A 13,127-nucleotide genomic window follows, 5' to 3' on the forward strand; every position below is an offset into this window, starting at 1 on the left:
AAGAAGTTGCTTACGTCCTGTTTTGAGTCTGGGACTTTCCATGATGAATATTTTTCCTGTTTTCCTGGTTGGGGATTTTCACCTGCTTTATTATTTTTCCACGGCTTTTGCCTCTGGTATATAAGGAGATCTCAGTAAAGCCCGGACAGCATTCTCTTAAGATGAATGACCCGAATGTGTGTTTCTTCTTAAATCTTGCAGACCTACACCTAGTTCTCAGGCGTCGTCAGGACTCCATGGGTAACCACCTCCCAGCAGCCTTGCAGCACTGTGTGCTCCTTCCAGGTCTGCAGTCCCCTGGGATCCCCTGCCAAGAGCCAGCTGTCCAGGGCAAGCCTGTCTGTTCCAGAGCAAAAGTCTTTGTTTCATGGGAAGTCTTCAGATTAAAAAATGTTAAACCTGAGGCTTCTCACCCCACTACACACAGACACACACACACACACACACACACACACACACACACACACACTGTATGACTCCAGGCTTATGTGCAGCTTATGTGCAGAATGCTGCACAGTTGAGCCTTCGGGTTCCAAGAAAGGCTGGACATCGTTGGGTCTAAATAACCTTGATTGCCAGACACCATCAGGTTTTATCCAAATTGTGTTTGTCTCAGATCTTGCATAGACTTCAGTCTGAACTCCGTGTGTTTAGTTGTTTTTTTTCTTTCCTTTCTTTTTTTAAGAAACCAGTCTTTTGCACCCACTTCAAGAGTGACTGGGCACATAGTGGTTCCAGGTGTCACCTATCCCCACCATCTCCATCCCTGTCTATGCAGTGGTGACAGTAATGGTGGCAATGACAGAACAGCCTTGGTCCTTTAAATCATTTGTTGCACCCACTTAACTACACCTGGGCCAACAGGAGGTGGGAGAGAGACAATATATACAACACATGGCTGGTTACCATCTTGACTAATGGAGAAATAAGGCGGAGTCATAACTTCACCACCATCTTGATTAAGGGCAGCCACATGACTGGGAGCCATCTTTGTTTTGAGAAAGTCATAGCTTCACCACTGTATTAAACAAGGATTGCCAAATGCACTCAGTACCTCACTGACAGTTAAATCTAACTACTCTGTTAAGCTTTAGCCATTGGGATAAACCAAGTCATAAAGAAAACTACAATGGTCTATATAATGATGAAATATTGTAGGATCAGCAAAATTACCAGTCTCTCTGTGAACTGCACCTATGATTAAAATTTTTATTTTAACATTAGAAGAGCTTCAATGGAAAAATTGTGTTTTAAGGCTCAAACCTAACAGGATTGGCTTTATTTAACTTCTTGTATGTGTCTTCAAGGTCAAGTCTTGGATGAATAACTAGAAACAAGCCAAGTTTATCTATTCAACTGTACTGTACATAGACAGATGGCACTGGTGGGACTTCAGAGACCTGGTGAATATATCATTTAATGTGCTTAAACTTACCTTGACAGAGATTTCCAAATCCTAACAGTGACTCTCCCAAGGTCCCCACAGAAGATAGATGGGGCAGCAATGACTTCACCTGTATTGTGGAAATGCTAACCACTGGGAATAACTGTCCCTAATGTCTCACTGACTGTCAGGACTCTGCACAAACTATGGACATTCAGGACACTGGAAAACTGATGCCTTACTTTGCCTAGACAAAGATAGGATAAGCTTATCAGGTTCCTGATTCACAGAAAAGCTTATTCTGAAAACTGATGCTTTCCTGGGGCCTGTTTCCTCAACTAAGCTACCAACATCACATGAGCCTAATGGGTTGGTTGTCTAGGTAATGGGTAGGTACCTGCCATTCTAATTAATACATAGGCTGTTTAGATTATTCTTCTCAGGTCCCTGATGGGTTTGAAGACAAGATTAATGAAACAATCCACTTTCTACTATTTCCTTTGTCTAAAGGAACTCACTTTACAGTGATTGCTCCCAGTAACCAATCACCTGTGTCTCCTGGTGAATAATTGGATGGGAAAAAGTGTGATGTTTATGTAAAGTCTGAGGATACAAAAACTTAAGTTGTGAGGGTCTAAGAAAGTGTTTGAGGGTCTAAGAAAGTAGTAGAGGACTTAAAAAATGTAAATAGTGATAAGAAACTGATTAAAGGTAAATAGAAAGAATCAAAGGTGCTTCAGATTTCTTTTTCCTGTCCACAGCACCAGCTTCCCCAGAGGGCATGGCCTTTGTGCCTGCACATGCGCCTGCGCCTACTCTCTGAGACATGGCAGCGAAGGGTACAGGTTCGTCTTTCTCTGTTCAGCTCGCAATCTTTCTCCACAATATCGCAACCCCATTTTTAAAAGGCGCTTTCCCATAAGACCTGCCTTTATTTTCCCCTTAGTCATTCCAGAGCTATTGCGGGTACTGCAGTCTCTGTTTTTGCAGCTGCTTCATGGGTCTCCCAGGCTCCTCGGAGTTCCAGCGGCCCCAGCCATCTTTGTTTTCTGTTGGGATGGTGTTTTTTCACAGCATAGAACACTAATATGCCACATAAAGAAAGAATTGGAAAGAAACCAAATTTTATTATGATTGAAATATTTACATATAAAAATGAAAAATTTAAGATTTTAGAAAAGTTGTTAAATACATGCACATGTGCACATGCACACACATGTACAAATACATGCATGCACATACACATACACACATGCACACACATAAATATACATATATACATGCACACACATACATGCATACATACACACACATGCATGCACATACACACATGCACACACATACACACACATGCACACATGCACACATACACTCACATATACCCACATATACACATACACACACACACACACACACACACACACACATAACCCACTCCACAGACACAAGGAGGTGGATACATGTGGGCCTACATCCTCCATCCTTCTGTCAGTCAAGCTAAGTCTGGCATCCTCCTCTGGCTTCTGAATGTGTGGAATGGCTGTGCATCTGCAAACAAATGTACACACACACATACATACATACCACACACATACACACACCACACATACCACACATGTAACACACACCATACACATACACACCACATACATGCACACACAAAACCCACCTCACACACACATAAACACACACATAGCACATGACCAAACTCTCTCTCTCTCTCTCTCTCTCTCTCTCTCTCTCTCTCACACACACACACACACACACACACACACACAGACACACGCACACACACACACACCTCCATCCCCAAAATACCATTTAATGATAATCTTTTACTTTTTGTGTGTTACTGGAATCAAACCCAGTGTTCTCTGCATGGTAGACAGGCATGCTGCCATTGAGCCCCAGCTCCAGTCTAAGGACGCCATTTAAAGTAAAAATAAGGGGCTGGAGGGACGGTTCAGTGGTTAAGAGCATTTGCTTCTTCTTCCAGAAGGCCCAAGTTCTAGTCCCAGCACACACATGAGGTAGCACAGAAATCACCTGTAGATCTAGGGATTTCTGAAGCTCTGATCTCACACACACATACCATTAAAAGAAAAAAATAAAATGGAGGTTTAAGCAATAAATATGTAGTTAAATAAATATAAGGAGGTGGAGACGTGGCTTATGGGTAAGAGTCACCTCTGACCTTCATGAAGAAATGCATTCACATGTACATACCAACACACAGTCACACACACAGTCACACACACACAGTCACACACACACACACAGTCAGACACACATATAGAAATTAAAAATAAAAGACAGGGACTGGAGAGACAACTCAGAGGACCCCAGTTTGCCTCCAAATAACCACAGGAAATGGCTTAGCATCCCCTGTGACTTTAGCTATGGGAGATCTGTCACTTTATTCCATTAGCCATGGGCACTGAACTCACCCCTGCATGTGTATGTGTGACACACACACACTCGCATACGCACTGAGACATATACAAATAAAATAAAACAAATGTTTTTAAAAAGTAAAAATAAAAGTATAATTTATTCAAAATCAACTTTAACAAACACATGAACAAGTTTCAAAGAAGAAATCATTTATAAAAGAACATTTTATTATTGGTTTTAAATATTATTTATTGAGTGTGTGGTGTGGGATGTGTTTGTGAGTGTGGGGTGCAGTGCAGCCTGCACATGGGAGTCAGAGGACAACTTATGGGAGTTGGTTCTCTCCTTCCACCCTAAGTCCTGGGCACTGACCTCAGGTGACCAGGCTTTCACCGCAAGGTTGATCCATCCCACCGACCCTTAGAAGATATTTTCAAAGTTCCCAAGTCATTGTGCTTACAGTCCATGCTCATAGATAAGTAAGTTATCCTAACGGTGCATTGGAGGCTCTGTGCTGCCTGGGTTTAATGTCCAATTGGCCTGAGCTAGAGTCACCTGAGGGAAGGAAACCTCAGCTGAGAAACAGCTCCATGCAGGCAGAGTGGTACAGACATTTGATGCCCACAGTGGGGAGGCAGAGGTAGGGGGATCTCTGTGAGTTCCAGGACAGCAAGTCACCAGGACTACATATAGAGACAGACTTCCTGTTTCAGGTCAGGACTGGTGGTCCTGGGTTCTATAAGAAAGCAGGCTGAGCAAGCCATGAGGTGCAGAACAGTAAGTGGCCGCCCTCCATGGCCTCTGCATCAGCTCCTGCCTCGGGGTTCCTCCCCTGTGTGTCTTCTGTTTTGACTGCTTTGATGCTGGACTGAGATATGGAAGAGACAACAGAATAAACCTTTTCTTCCCCCAGTTGCTTTTGGTTGTGGTTGGTGTTTCTTCACAGCAACAGAATCCCTGCCTGAGAGAGGGGCTCGCACTCAAAGTCCCAACACGGGCTTTTCAGAAAACCTTTCCTTTTATAAAACTTTGTGTGGTTGTGTGTGTGTGTGTGTGTGTGTGTGTGTGTTTGTGTGTGTGTGTGTGTGTGTGTGTTTGTGTGTGTGTGTTTGTGTGTGTGTGTTTGTGTGTGTGTGTGTGTCTATTTGTCTGTCTGTCTGTGCACCTTGTAAGTGCAGGACTTACAGAGACTAGAAGGAAGCATTAATCCCTTGAGCTGTGTTATGAGACACCCAGGCTGGGTGCTAAGAAGTGAACTCAGCGTCTCTGACAGAGCAGTTGCTGCTCTCAGTGGAGCCATCTCTCTAGCCCAAATTTCACTTTCCTTTTAGGAACTTGATTGTCTTTCCCAAGATGGGACCAGCAGAGGACTTGTCCAGTGTGGAGGAAGACAAACAGATACGTAAGAAGAGAGCCGAAACACTAAGACTTAAGACTACCAGTCCAGCTAGAAGACCACCGTGTACCAGTGTGAACCACGCTGGCGCAGTGGGTGATGATGCTCCACAAGCCTGGGGACCAGCATTCAGTGTTCGAACCTCAAATGACTGTGGAAGGAGGGAACTGATTCGACGAATGTCTGCCCTGACTGTGGCATGCACGCACACACAATATACACTCAGTAATCATAAAATATAGAATGTAAGGAGTTAAACATAAACGTTTACAATTCAGGAAAACAATTTAAATTTTAGGGCGTCACCTTCTCTTCTTCCTGATATTATTAGTCTCCCCCTCCTCTTCATCTTCTTAGGTTGTTTATTTTGTTGAAAATATTTTTGTTTCTTTTTATTTGCATGAGGGTTTGTGCTACCATGTATGTTACTGTACCTGGCAGTGCTCAGACAGGGCCAGAGAGGAAGTTGGATCCCCTAGAAATGAAGTTAGAGGCCACTGTGAGCTTCTATGGGGTGCAAACATGGAGGAGAAGCCAGTGCTTGTAACTGTCAAACCATCTCTCCACCATTGTATGTAGCCTAAGATGATCTAGAATTTACTATGTAGCTGAGGATGAAACTCCAGATTCTCCTGCCTCTATGTCATGTGTGCTGGGATTGCAAGCATGTGCTTGTATGAAAATTCATAAGTCAGAGTCAAAGACCTAAGCCACAAAAGGGATATTGACTAATTTGCTACATTGCAATTAAAAGCTATACATCAAAAGGTGTATCTCATTCTCTATATCTTATGACTATATATATATATATGAATATATATATATATATGAATATATATATATATATATATATAGAGAGAGAGAGAGAGAGAGAGAGGAGGATCAGCAGAACTCACATAAAAGCAGGTCTTGGTGATGTGGTGATGTGTGCTTGTGTCGTATTTCATAACACCAGCAGGAAGGGAGAGAGAGGAAGAAGATGAGGAGGAGGAGGGAAGGAGAGAGAAGGGAAAAGGAAAAGAGGGTTTAAGTGTTTAACAACAGAAGGGAAAAATGATGTCCTAGGGTGCTTACATAGCCACCAAGAGTGTAGCATGGACAGGGTGCGTGTTAGAACATCCACATATCAGCTGTGGGAACCTCGAAGACACAATGTAAACTGGTAAAGCCACAAGACTTAGAAATGAACCAGGTGATTGGGCATGGTAGCACATGGCTGTAATCCCAGAACCAGGAAGGCAGAGTCAAGAGAATCAGGATTGGGGGTTGCAAACTAGCCTAGGTTGTATAGGGAGACCCTATTAATGACAAAAAGGAAGAAGAAAGGGTGGAGAAAAGCGAGAGACAGAGAGACAGACAGACAGACAGGAGGGGAGTGTTGGGTGCATCTCTGTGGCAAAGTGCTTGTTCTATGAGTCAGGCTTTGGGGTTAGTCTAGAACACTGGGGGAAAAATCTAACATAGGTCCTGGTATGACAGTGCTGCTGAATTTCTTAGTTCAAGGCCAAACGGGTCTATATAGTGAATTCTGGACTAGACATCCATAGTGAGATTCTATGTAAAACAAAAAAAGTATAACTTTGTTTATATAACAATCAGAACCAGAGAAGCTAAAAAATACACCTTTGGCAAGCCCATGAGCATGTATGTGGCAAAGCCTTAAGCCAAGCAGATATAAGTGTTAGATTCAGGATGTCACCAAGGTGGCTGGGAATCAGGGATGTGACAGCAGACAGTAAGGTCATCAGTATAGACCGCATTCTATTAGTGAATATGGAGGACACAGTGCATTGGGTATTTTTCATGGAAGGTGTATGTATCTATTTGACAAGCTGTCACATTGTCCTCTAAGTGTCTACGTCTCTACCCTTGAATGAGTGCTGCCCTGGCCTTGGTTGGCGATGCTTCCCTCTGCTGTGGTGTAAGTGACAATCGATTGCTCAGCCCTGTATGACACTGCCATCCCACCACAAGGCGTGAGGGAGAGGAAAGAGTTCCACAGGCAGAGGTAGGGGAGGAGAGTGCCCTGAAATGCTGTGTTCTGAATGTGGCATTGTCTCCTGATCCTGAGGTCACTGTAGCCATGGTTACATGCCCAAGACCAAGTCAGCAAGGTCAGCTAGCATCCAGTCACGAGGCACTAACTGTTCTCGGTGAGATACAAAATGAAAAAGAGAAATGGAACATGAAGGGAAGCAGGGGACACAGGCCCGAGGGAATGGGAGAGTGGGGACACAGGTGGACAGGATAGAGTCATGTTGTACAGAAGTGTGAACTTACCAAAGAACAAGTAAAGGTACTGTGTTATAATTCCATTTAATTAATTTTAATTAATTTATTTAATATGAGTGTTGTCTGCATGTGCACCTGCACACCAGAAGAGGGCATCAGTTCCTACTGCAGGTGGGTGTGAGCCACCATGTAGTTACTGGAATTGAACTCAGGACCTCTGGAAGAGCAGCCAGTGTTGTTACCTGCTGAGCCAATTCCCCAGCTGGTATTTATTGGGCACATTCTTTTATGTGTTTGACACGTGCAGAGAATCTTCTAAGAGTCTCAGAGCATTCTCAAGAACACAGGTTTACTGGTTGTCCTCGGCCACCAGAGGTGATGCATCCAGGGACAGGGCCTCCATGTGAACAGACTTCATTGGCTCTCATGACAGGGCCCAATGCTGTGTCACCCAGAGCACCTCTGAGCCCTGTTCACCCACAGGACAGCACAGAGCATGCACAGGAACAGGGGCAACTCCAGAAACACCAGGATGCAGAAGTAGGGGCTGCTTAGAAGAGACCTGGAAGGGACAAAGTCACAATGAGCTCCCTTCCCAGAAGGCGATGCTGCTGCCCTGTGCTATGTGCCTGTGTCCACCCTAGGTCTGTGTCCGCAGAGATCTATGCAGGGACAAGGACAGGACTGCCTGATAGGCCAGTGTGATTAATCCATAGCCCAAGAAGTAGCCATGAACTTGCTGTAGCCTGGCTTGCTCTCTCCAGACCAAGCCCATGGGACTCTGACCTCAGGGCCTCTACCCATGCAGTCACCTCCTCCCCAACCCACACCAAATCTCTTCTAACTGGACTTCTTCCACTTTCTCCTGGGTGTCATTCATTCATTCATTCATTCATTCATTCTATGTAGTCCTACCTGAACCACGCTGGCCTTCAACTCACAGGCATACACCTGTCTTCTCCTCCCAAGTACTGAGTGTCTTGTGCTTCCACATCCGCTGCTTATTTATTTTACATAGATAATTGTGTGTGTGTGTGTGTGTGTGTGTGTGTGTGTGTGTGTGTATGTGTGTGTGTGTTTGCTCACGTGAAGTTATGGAGGTGTACATACATGTGCATGAATGTAGTGGTTAGAGGACAACCTCGGTCATTCCTCAAGAGCTACTACTCTGCGTTGGTCCTGAGATAGGTCTCACTATGCTTCCACACCCGCTGCTTATTTATTTTACATAGATAATTGTGTGTGTGTGTGTGTGTGTGTGTGTGTGTGTGTGTGTGTATGTGTGTGTGTTTGCTCACGTGAATTTATGGAGGTGTACATACATGTGCATGAATGTAGTGGTTAGAGGACAACCTCGGCCATTCCTCAAGAGCTACTACTCTGCGTTGGTCCTGAGATAGGTCCCACTATGTAGTCCAGGCTAGAATGGAATTCACTGTGTAGTGCAGGCTGGTCCTAAAGTCATAGAGCTTGACCTGCCTCTGCCTCCCAAGTGCTGGGATTAAAGGTGTGAGCCACCACACCTGGCCCATCTGTCTTGTTTTCTGACAGGATCTCTCACTAGCCTGAAGCTTGCCAAGTAGGCTGTGTAGCCAGTGAGTCTCAGGCATCCTTCTGTCTCTACCTCAACAGCTCTGGTCCTTCAAGTATGTGCCACCATGCCTGACTTTTCCTGTAGGTGATATGGCTTAAACTCAGATGTACTCAGAGGGGCAGAACCATCTCCGCACAGCCATTTCTACAGGCTCTGGGTGTGTTTAGGCAGGATCTCCCTAGGTTGTGGTGAGTGGGGGAGAGTCCATGGCAGGTAGCCGTGAGAGGCCAGCACATTTTGGAATTCTAGAGCCCAGGTTTTACCAGGAAATTCACAACTGCCAGGAGAGATACGAACAAGGGATAAATTAGGGTTAGCTCCATTTGGCCCCACAGATGCTGTGGCTACTGGGGGATAACAGGTTTAGCAAGTTTTTAAATATTTCTGGCCAACAAGTGGTTCTGTATCCTAGTGTCACTTCTGTGTCCTTATTTTCAGATGAGCAACTGGTACTCACAAGACCCTCCCGGTTAGCCTGAGCTTGGGAATGCAGCAGAGGCATACAAGAGGGAAATCCAAACCCTTCTACCTCTGCTCTCTCAGTATGACCCCTCCTCCCCAATAAAAAGGCTCCAGGGATATTGTTTCCTCACCGAGGCTGTGGGCTGGGAGCAGGAATTGTCATTTGTGGTCACGCTGGGCTGAGTGTCAACCGGTGAGGATGTGGTGGGCTCCTGAATCTTTGTACTGCTCCCAGGGCTCGAACCTGTGATTAGAGAGCAAATGATGGGAACACAAGGCAATTCCAGTGACCTCCACACTGTCTCCTACCCACAGGAAGCTCTGTCACTCTGCTTCACACAGCACCCTGGGCCGTGTGAACAGCTGTCTTATAGCCTATCGGCCCCATGGCCACACCAATGCCTGGTCAGGGATTCCCTTCCCACCCCATTTCAGGGTGCACAGTGTCTGGCCTGCACTTGTAAACATGGAGACAGTCTTCTTACAGAGGAGAGTATAAGTGTCAGTGACAGGATATTTGGTGAGTGCCATGTCTCATCCAACCTTAACCACACCATTTGCCTCCATGTCTGCCGTCCTTCTGGGGAAAAACAGGGTAGTGGGACTCCTTGTCTGTCTGGCCCACTCATTCCCAGTGTAATCCAGAAAGGCGACTAGGCAGGGTTCTCTGAGGAATGAACAGATGGAAAGTTCTAGAAAGGCAGGTGATTGTAGGGCCCTGGGCAGAGTGGCCTCTACTGCAGAGAGCTAGCAATTCAGTGGGATTTTCATTCCCAGGCTTCAGCATGAATCCACAGACGAAGTTGCAGGGAAACATAAGGGTGAAATAAAAATTGAGAACCAGGAGCTGGGTGTGGTGATGTATGCTTGCAATCCTAGTTCTGGAGTGGCAGAGACAAGGAGAGCAGGCATTCAAGATGAATCCTGAGAACAGAGTGAGATTGTGGTTAACCTGGTCTACTTGAGATCCTCTCTCAAATAACTATGATGATGATGAAGATGGAGAAGGAGAAGAAGGAAAAAAAGGAGAAAGATGAAGAACAACAGGAACAGGAAGAACAAGAAGATGTGATGATAAAAACTGGGATTATCAGGGGCATTTGACCCCTTCCTTCAGTCCCTGTCACCACACCTGCCCTTAACAGATGGTCTAATTCAGTACTATGATAAAGGAAAGCCCCATAATCTTAGAATGAACTATAGACATGGAGAATATTGGCGACTAAAGTAGCTGAAAGCCTGTCTTCCATCCAGCAAGGGGAACCTTGGAGGAATCCTCTGAGTTTCTCCCAGCAGGAAATTGTAGCTGGGAAAGGGGGACATGGAGGAGCTTAGAGGTGTTGAGGGGGTTCCTCAGGGCGCTGAGATGCCCTATACACTGTCTAGGCTCCTCCTTCTGTCTCTGGTGGTATCTCGGAAGTCACAGAATCAGTGATGAAGCTGGTACCCCAAGAATCCCGATGGAAGGGAACTATCCACTCAGTCGCAGGTCAGAGGCACCTTGAGAGAGGGGAGTTGATGTGCAGGGGTTCTGTTCCCATATGGAGATTGGGGACAGGATCATATGAGACCTGAGAAGGAGGACTTGTGTCTTACCAGGACAGGAAATCACAGAGAGCAGGCAATTCAGAGCCTGTCTCTAGAAAGTTTCACACCTGAAACTGTCCCACAGTGGACACAGAGAATCCCCAACAGGGACTGATGAGAGGACTCAGTAGGTCCTTGTTTGCCAAGCCTGATGACTTGAGTTTGACCCACAAGGTGGTAATAAAAAACTAACACCCAGAAGTTCTCCTTTGACTCTCACACAGCATGGACCAGGCTTACTCACAGACAAATAGACAGATAAATACACAAACAAGCAAACAAATAAATAAAATAGTAAAATGCCATCTAAGAACACAGGTTCGCCACTGTGTCTGTGTGCACAGACAATCATGTACTGGTATACACACACACTGTCAAACATACCACACATGTTCTCACAGAAGCAAGTGTGGACACACACTCCCTGTCCTGGATCACTAACTCTCCCAAGTCGTCATGCTAAGCATCATGGATTCCTTCTTCCATGAGGGAATGACAGCCCTGGACTCAGGCTGCCCTGGCATGAAGGAGGCTTACCTGGGACCACTGACAACTCAATCTTGAAGAACTTATCAATCCCCAAGGAGTCATCAGTAAATGGTGTATCCACCCCACACATGTAGGTCCCTGTATCCTCCAGGGTGAGTTTCTGAAAGATCACTGTGAAGATGAGGCTGTCTGGATGGTCCCTGATGGACACTCGGCCATTCCTAGCTTCTTCTGAAACTCCAGTCTTGATAATATTTTCACAAAGTAGAACAAGTGACCGTCTGCACCAGTATTTTTCATTCATCTTGTATTTCTCCTCATACTGACACCACACGACCAGGGACTCTCCCACAGTGCGTGTCACACTGCTGGGGCCGCGCAGAGGGACACAGCCTGGAAGACACAAACCTCATAGCTGGATGAGGAGGAAGGCCTCCCTTGAGTCAGGTCATAGAAAACTCTCTGGTCTTGAGGCAACAGTGAGAAAGGAGAGAGGCTTTGTCAGAACAGGAGTCAGGATGGAGAGATTGTAAGATAAACAGAGATTATGTGGTTATGGCCCTGACAGTCACAGGTAACCCTCTCTGTGGGTCCTGATTCTGTCTCACGTGTGGTAGACATGACCATATGGTGCACAGAATCCTGGCAGCACTGCTGAGTCAGATGCTGACTGCCTCCAGCCCCATCCCACCCCATCCCCCAACCCACCCTCCTGCCTTTTCTCTAGGTCAGTCTGCTTGTGGTGGCTGCTCCTTTCACCTCACAAGGCCCTGTCAGGTTTACAGCAGGAGCTTCCATTTTCAACGATGGACCTGACACACCTGCCCCGTGCTCACCTGGGACCCGAGAGAGGAGCAGAGCTGAAGGCAGCCACAATCCTATTCCTCTGGGGATCATTTCTTCAGCTCAGTTGTCACCTGCACCCACACCAGAGCCTAGAGGGACAAAGGAGCAGTCTCCTTCTACACAGTAGAATGTCCTCTTGCCTAGTTCTCCTTTTTCTCCTCAGCTTCCTGGTTCCTTGCTCCCATGAGAGGCTCCAGATGAAAGGTATATGGAGGGCTCTATAGATGTTCCAGTCCTCAGAGGCTGTGGTTCCTACTACACCTAGCAAGTAGAGACTCCCATGGCTGTGGTTTGAGGATGCCCTCTGTCCCTGAGGGCTTCAACCTCCTGCCTGAAGGCCTGGGGGAACATTTCCTTTTTCGGTCAGGTGGTCCACCCTCTCTGAGAAGCCACTTCCTGAGTGGTTTAGAAAGCTGCCCTTCTCTTCCTCTAGCTTTGTGATCACAGAGAAACCTCCTCCTTTCAAAAATCAGATTTCAGGGTATCTGAGTCTACAGGGTCTTCAGCACTATCTCTGCGTTCACCCTGCTGGTCAAGCTCATGCTATGACGTGAATCCTGGGTCCCCTGCAGTGTTTCACCCCTTGTCAGACCCTTGTGTGTCCCCTGCAGTGTTTGACCCCTTCTGAGCCCTGCTGATGCATGTGGAAGCCTTTTGTTCCTAACGAAGGAACGCCCTGACCGGGTAGGAACACACCTGGACATACACCTAGGCGCTGGTCCATTCGTTCCTGTCTTTTGCTC

The 13,127-nt window shown here is 46.1% G+C and overlaps 1 pseudogene; it reads right to left on the reverse strand.

Moving 5' to 3' along the window:
• Positions 1-7,820: 7,820 nt before the first annotated feature.
• On the reverse strand, positions 7,821-12,737 carry CD300c-ps1 (CD300c molecule, pseudogene 1; annotated as a pseudogene).
• Positions 12,738-13,127: the final 390 nt, after the last annotated feature.

This window comes from Rattus norvegicus, chromosome 10 (assembly GCF_036323735.1).
Source record: "Rattus norvegicus strain BN/NHsdMcwi chromosome 10, GRCr8, whole genome shotgun sequence".
NCBI classification, from domain to species: domain Eukaryota; kingdom Metazoa; phylum Chordata; class Mammalia; order Rodentia; family Muridae; genus Rattus; species Rattus norvegicus.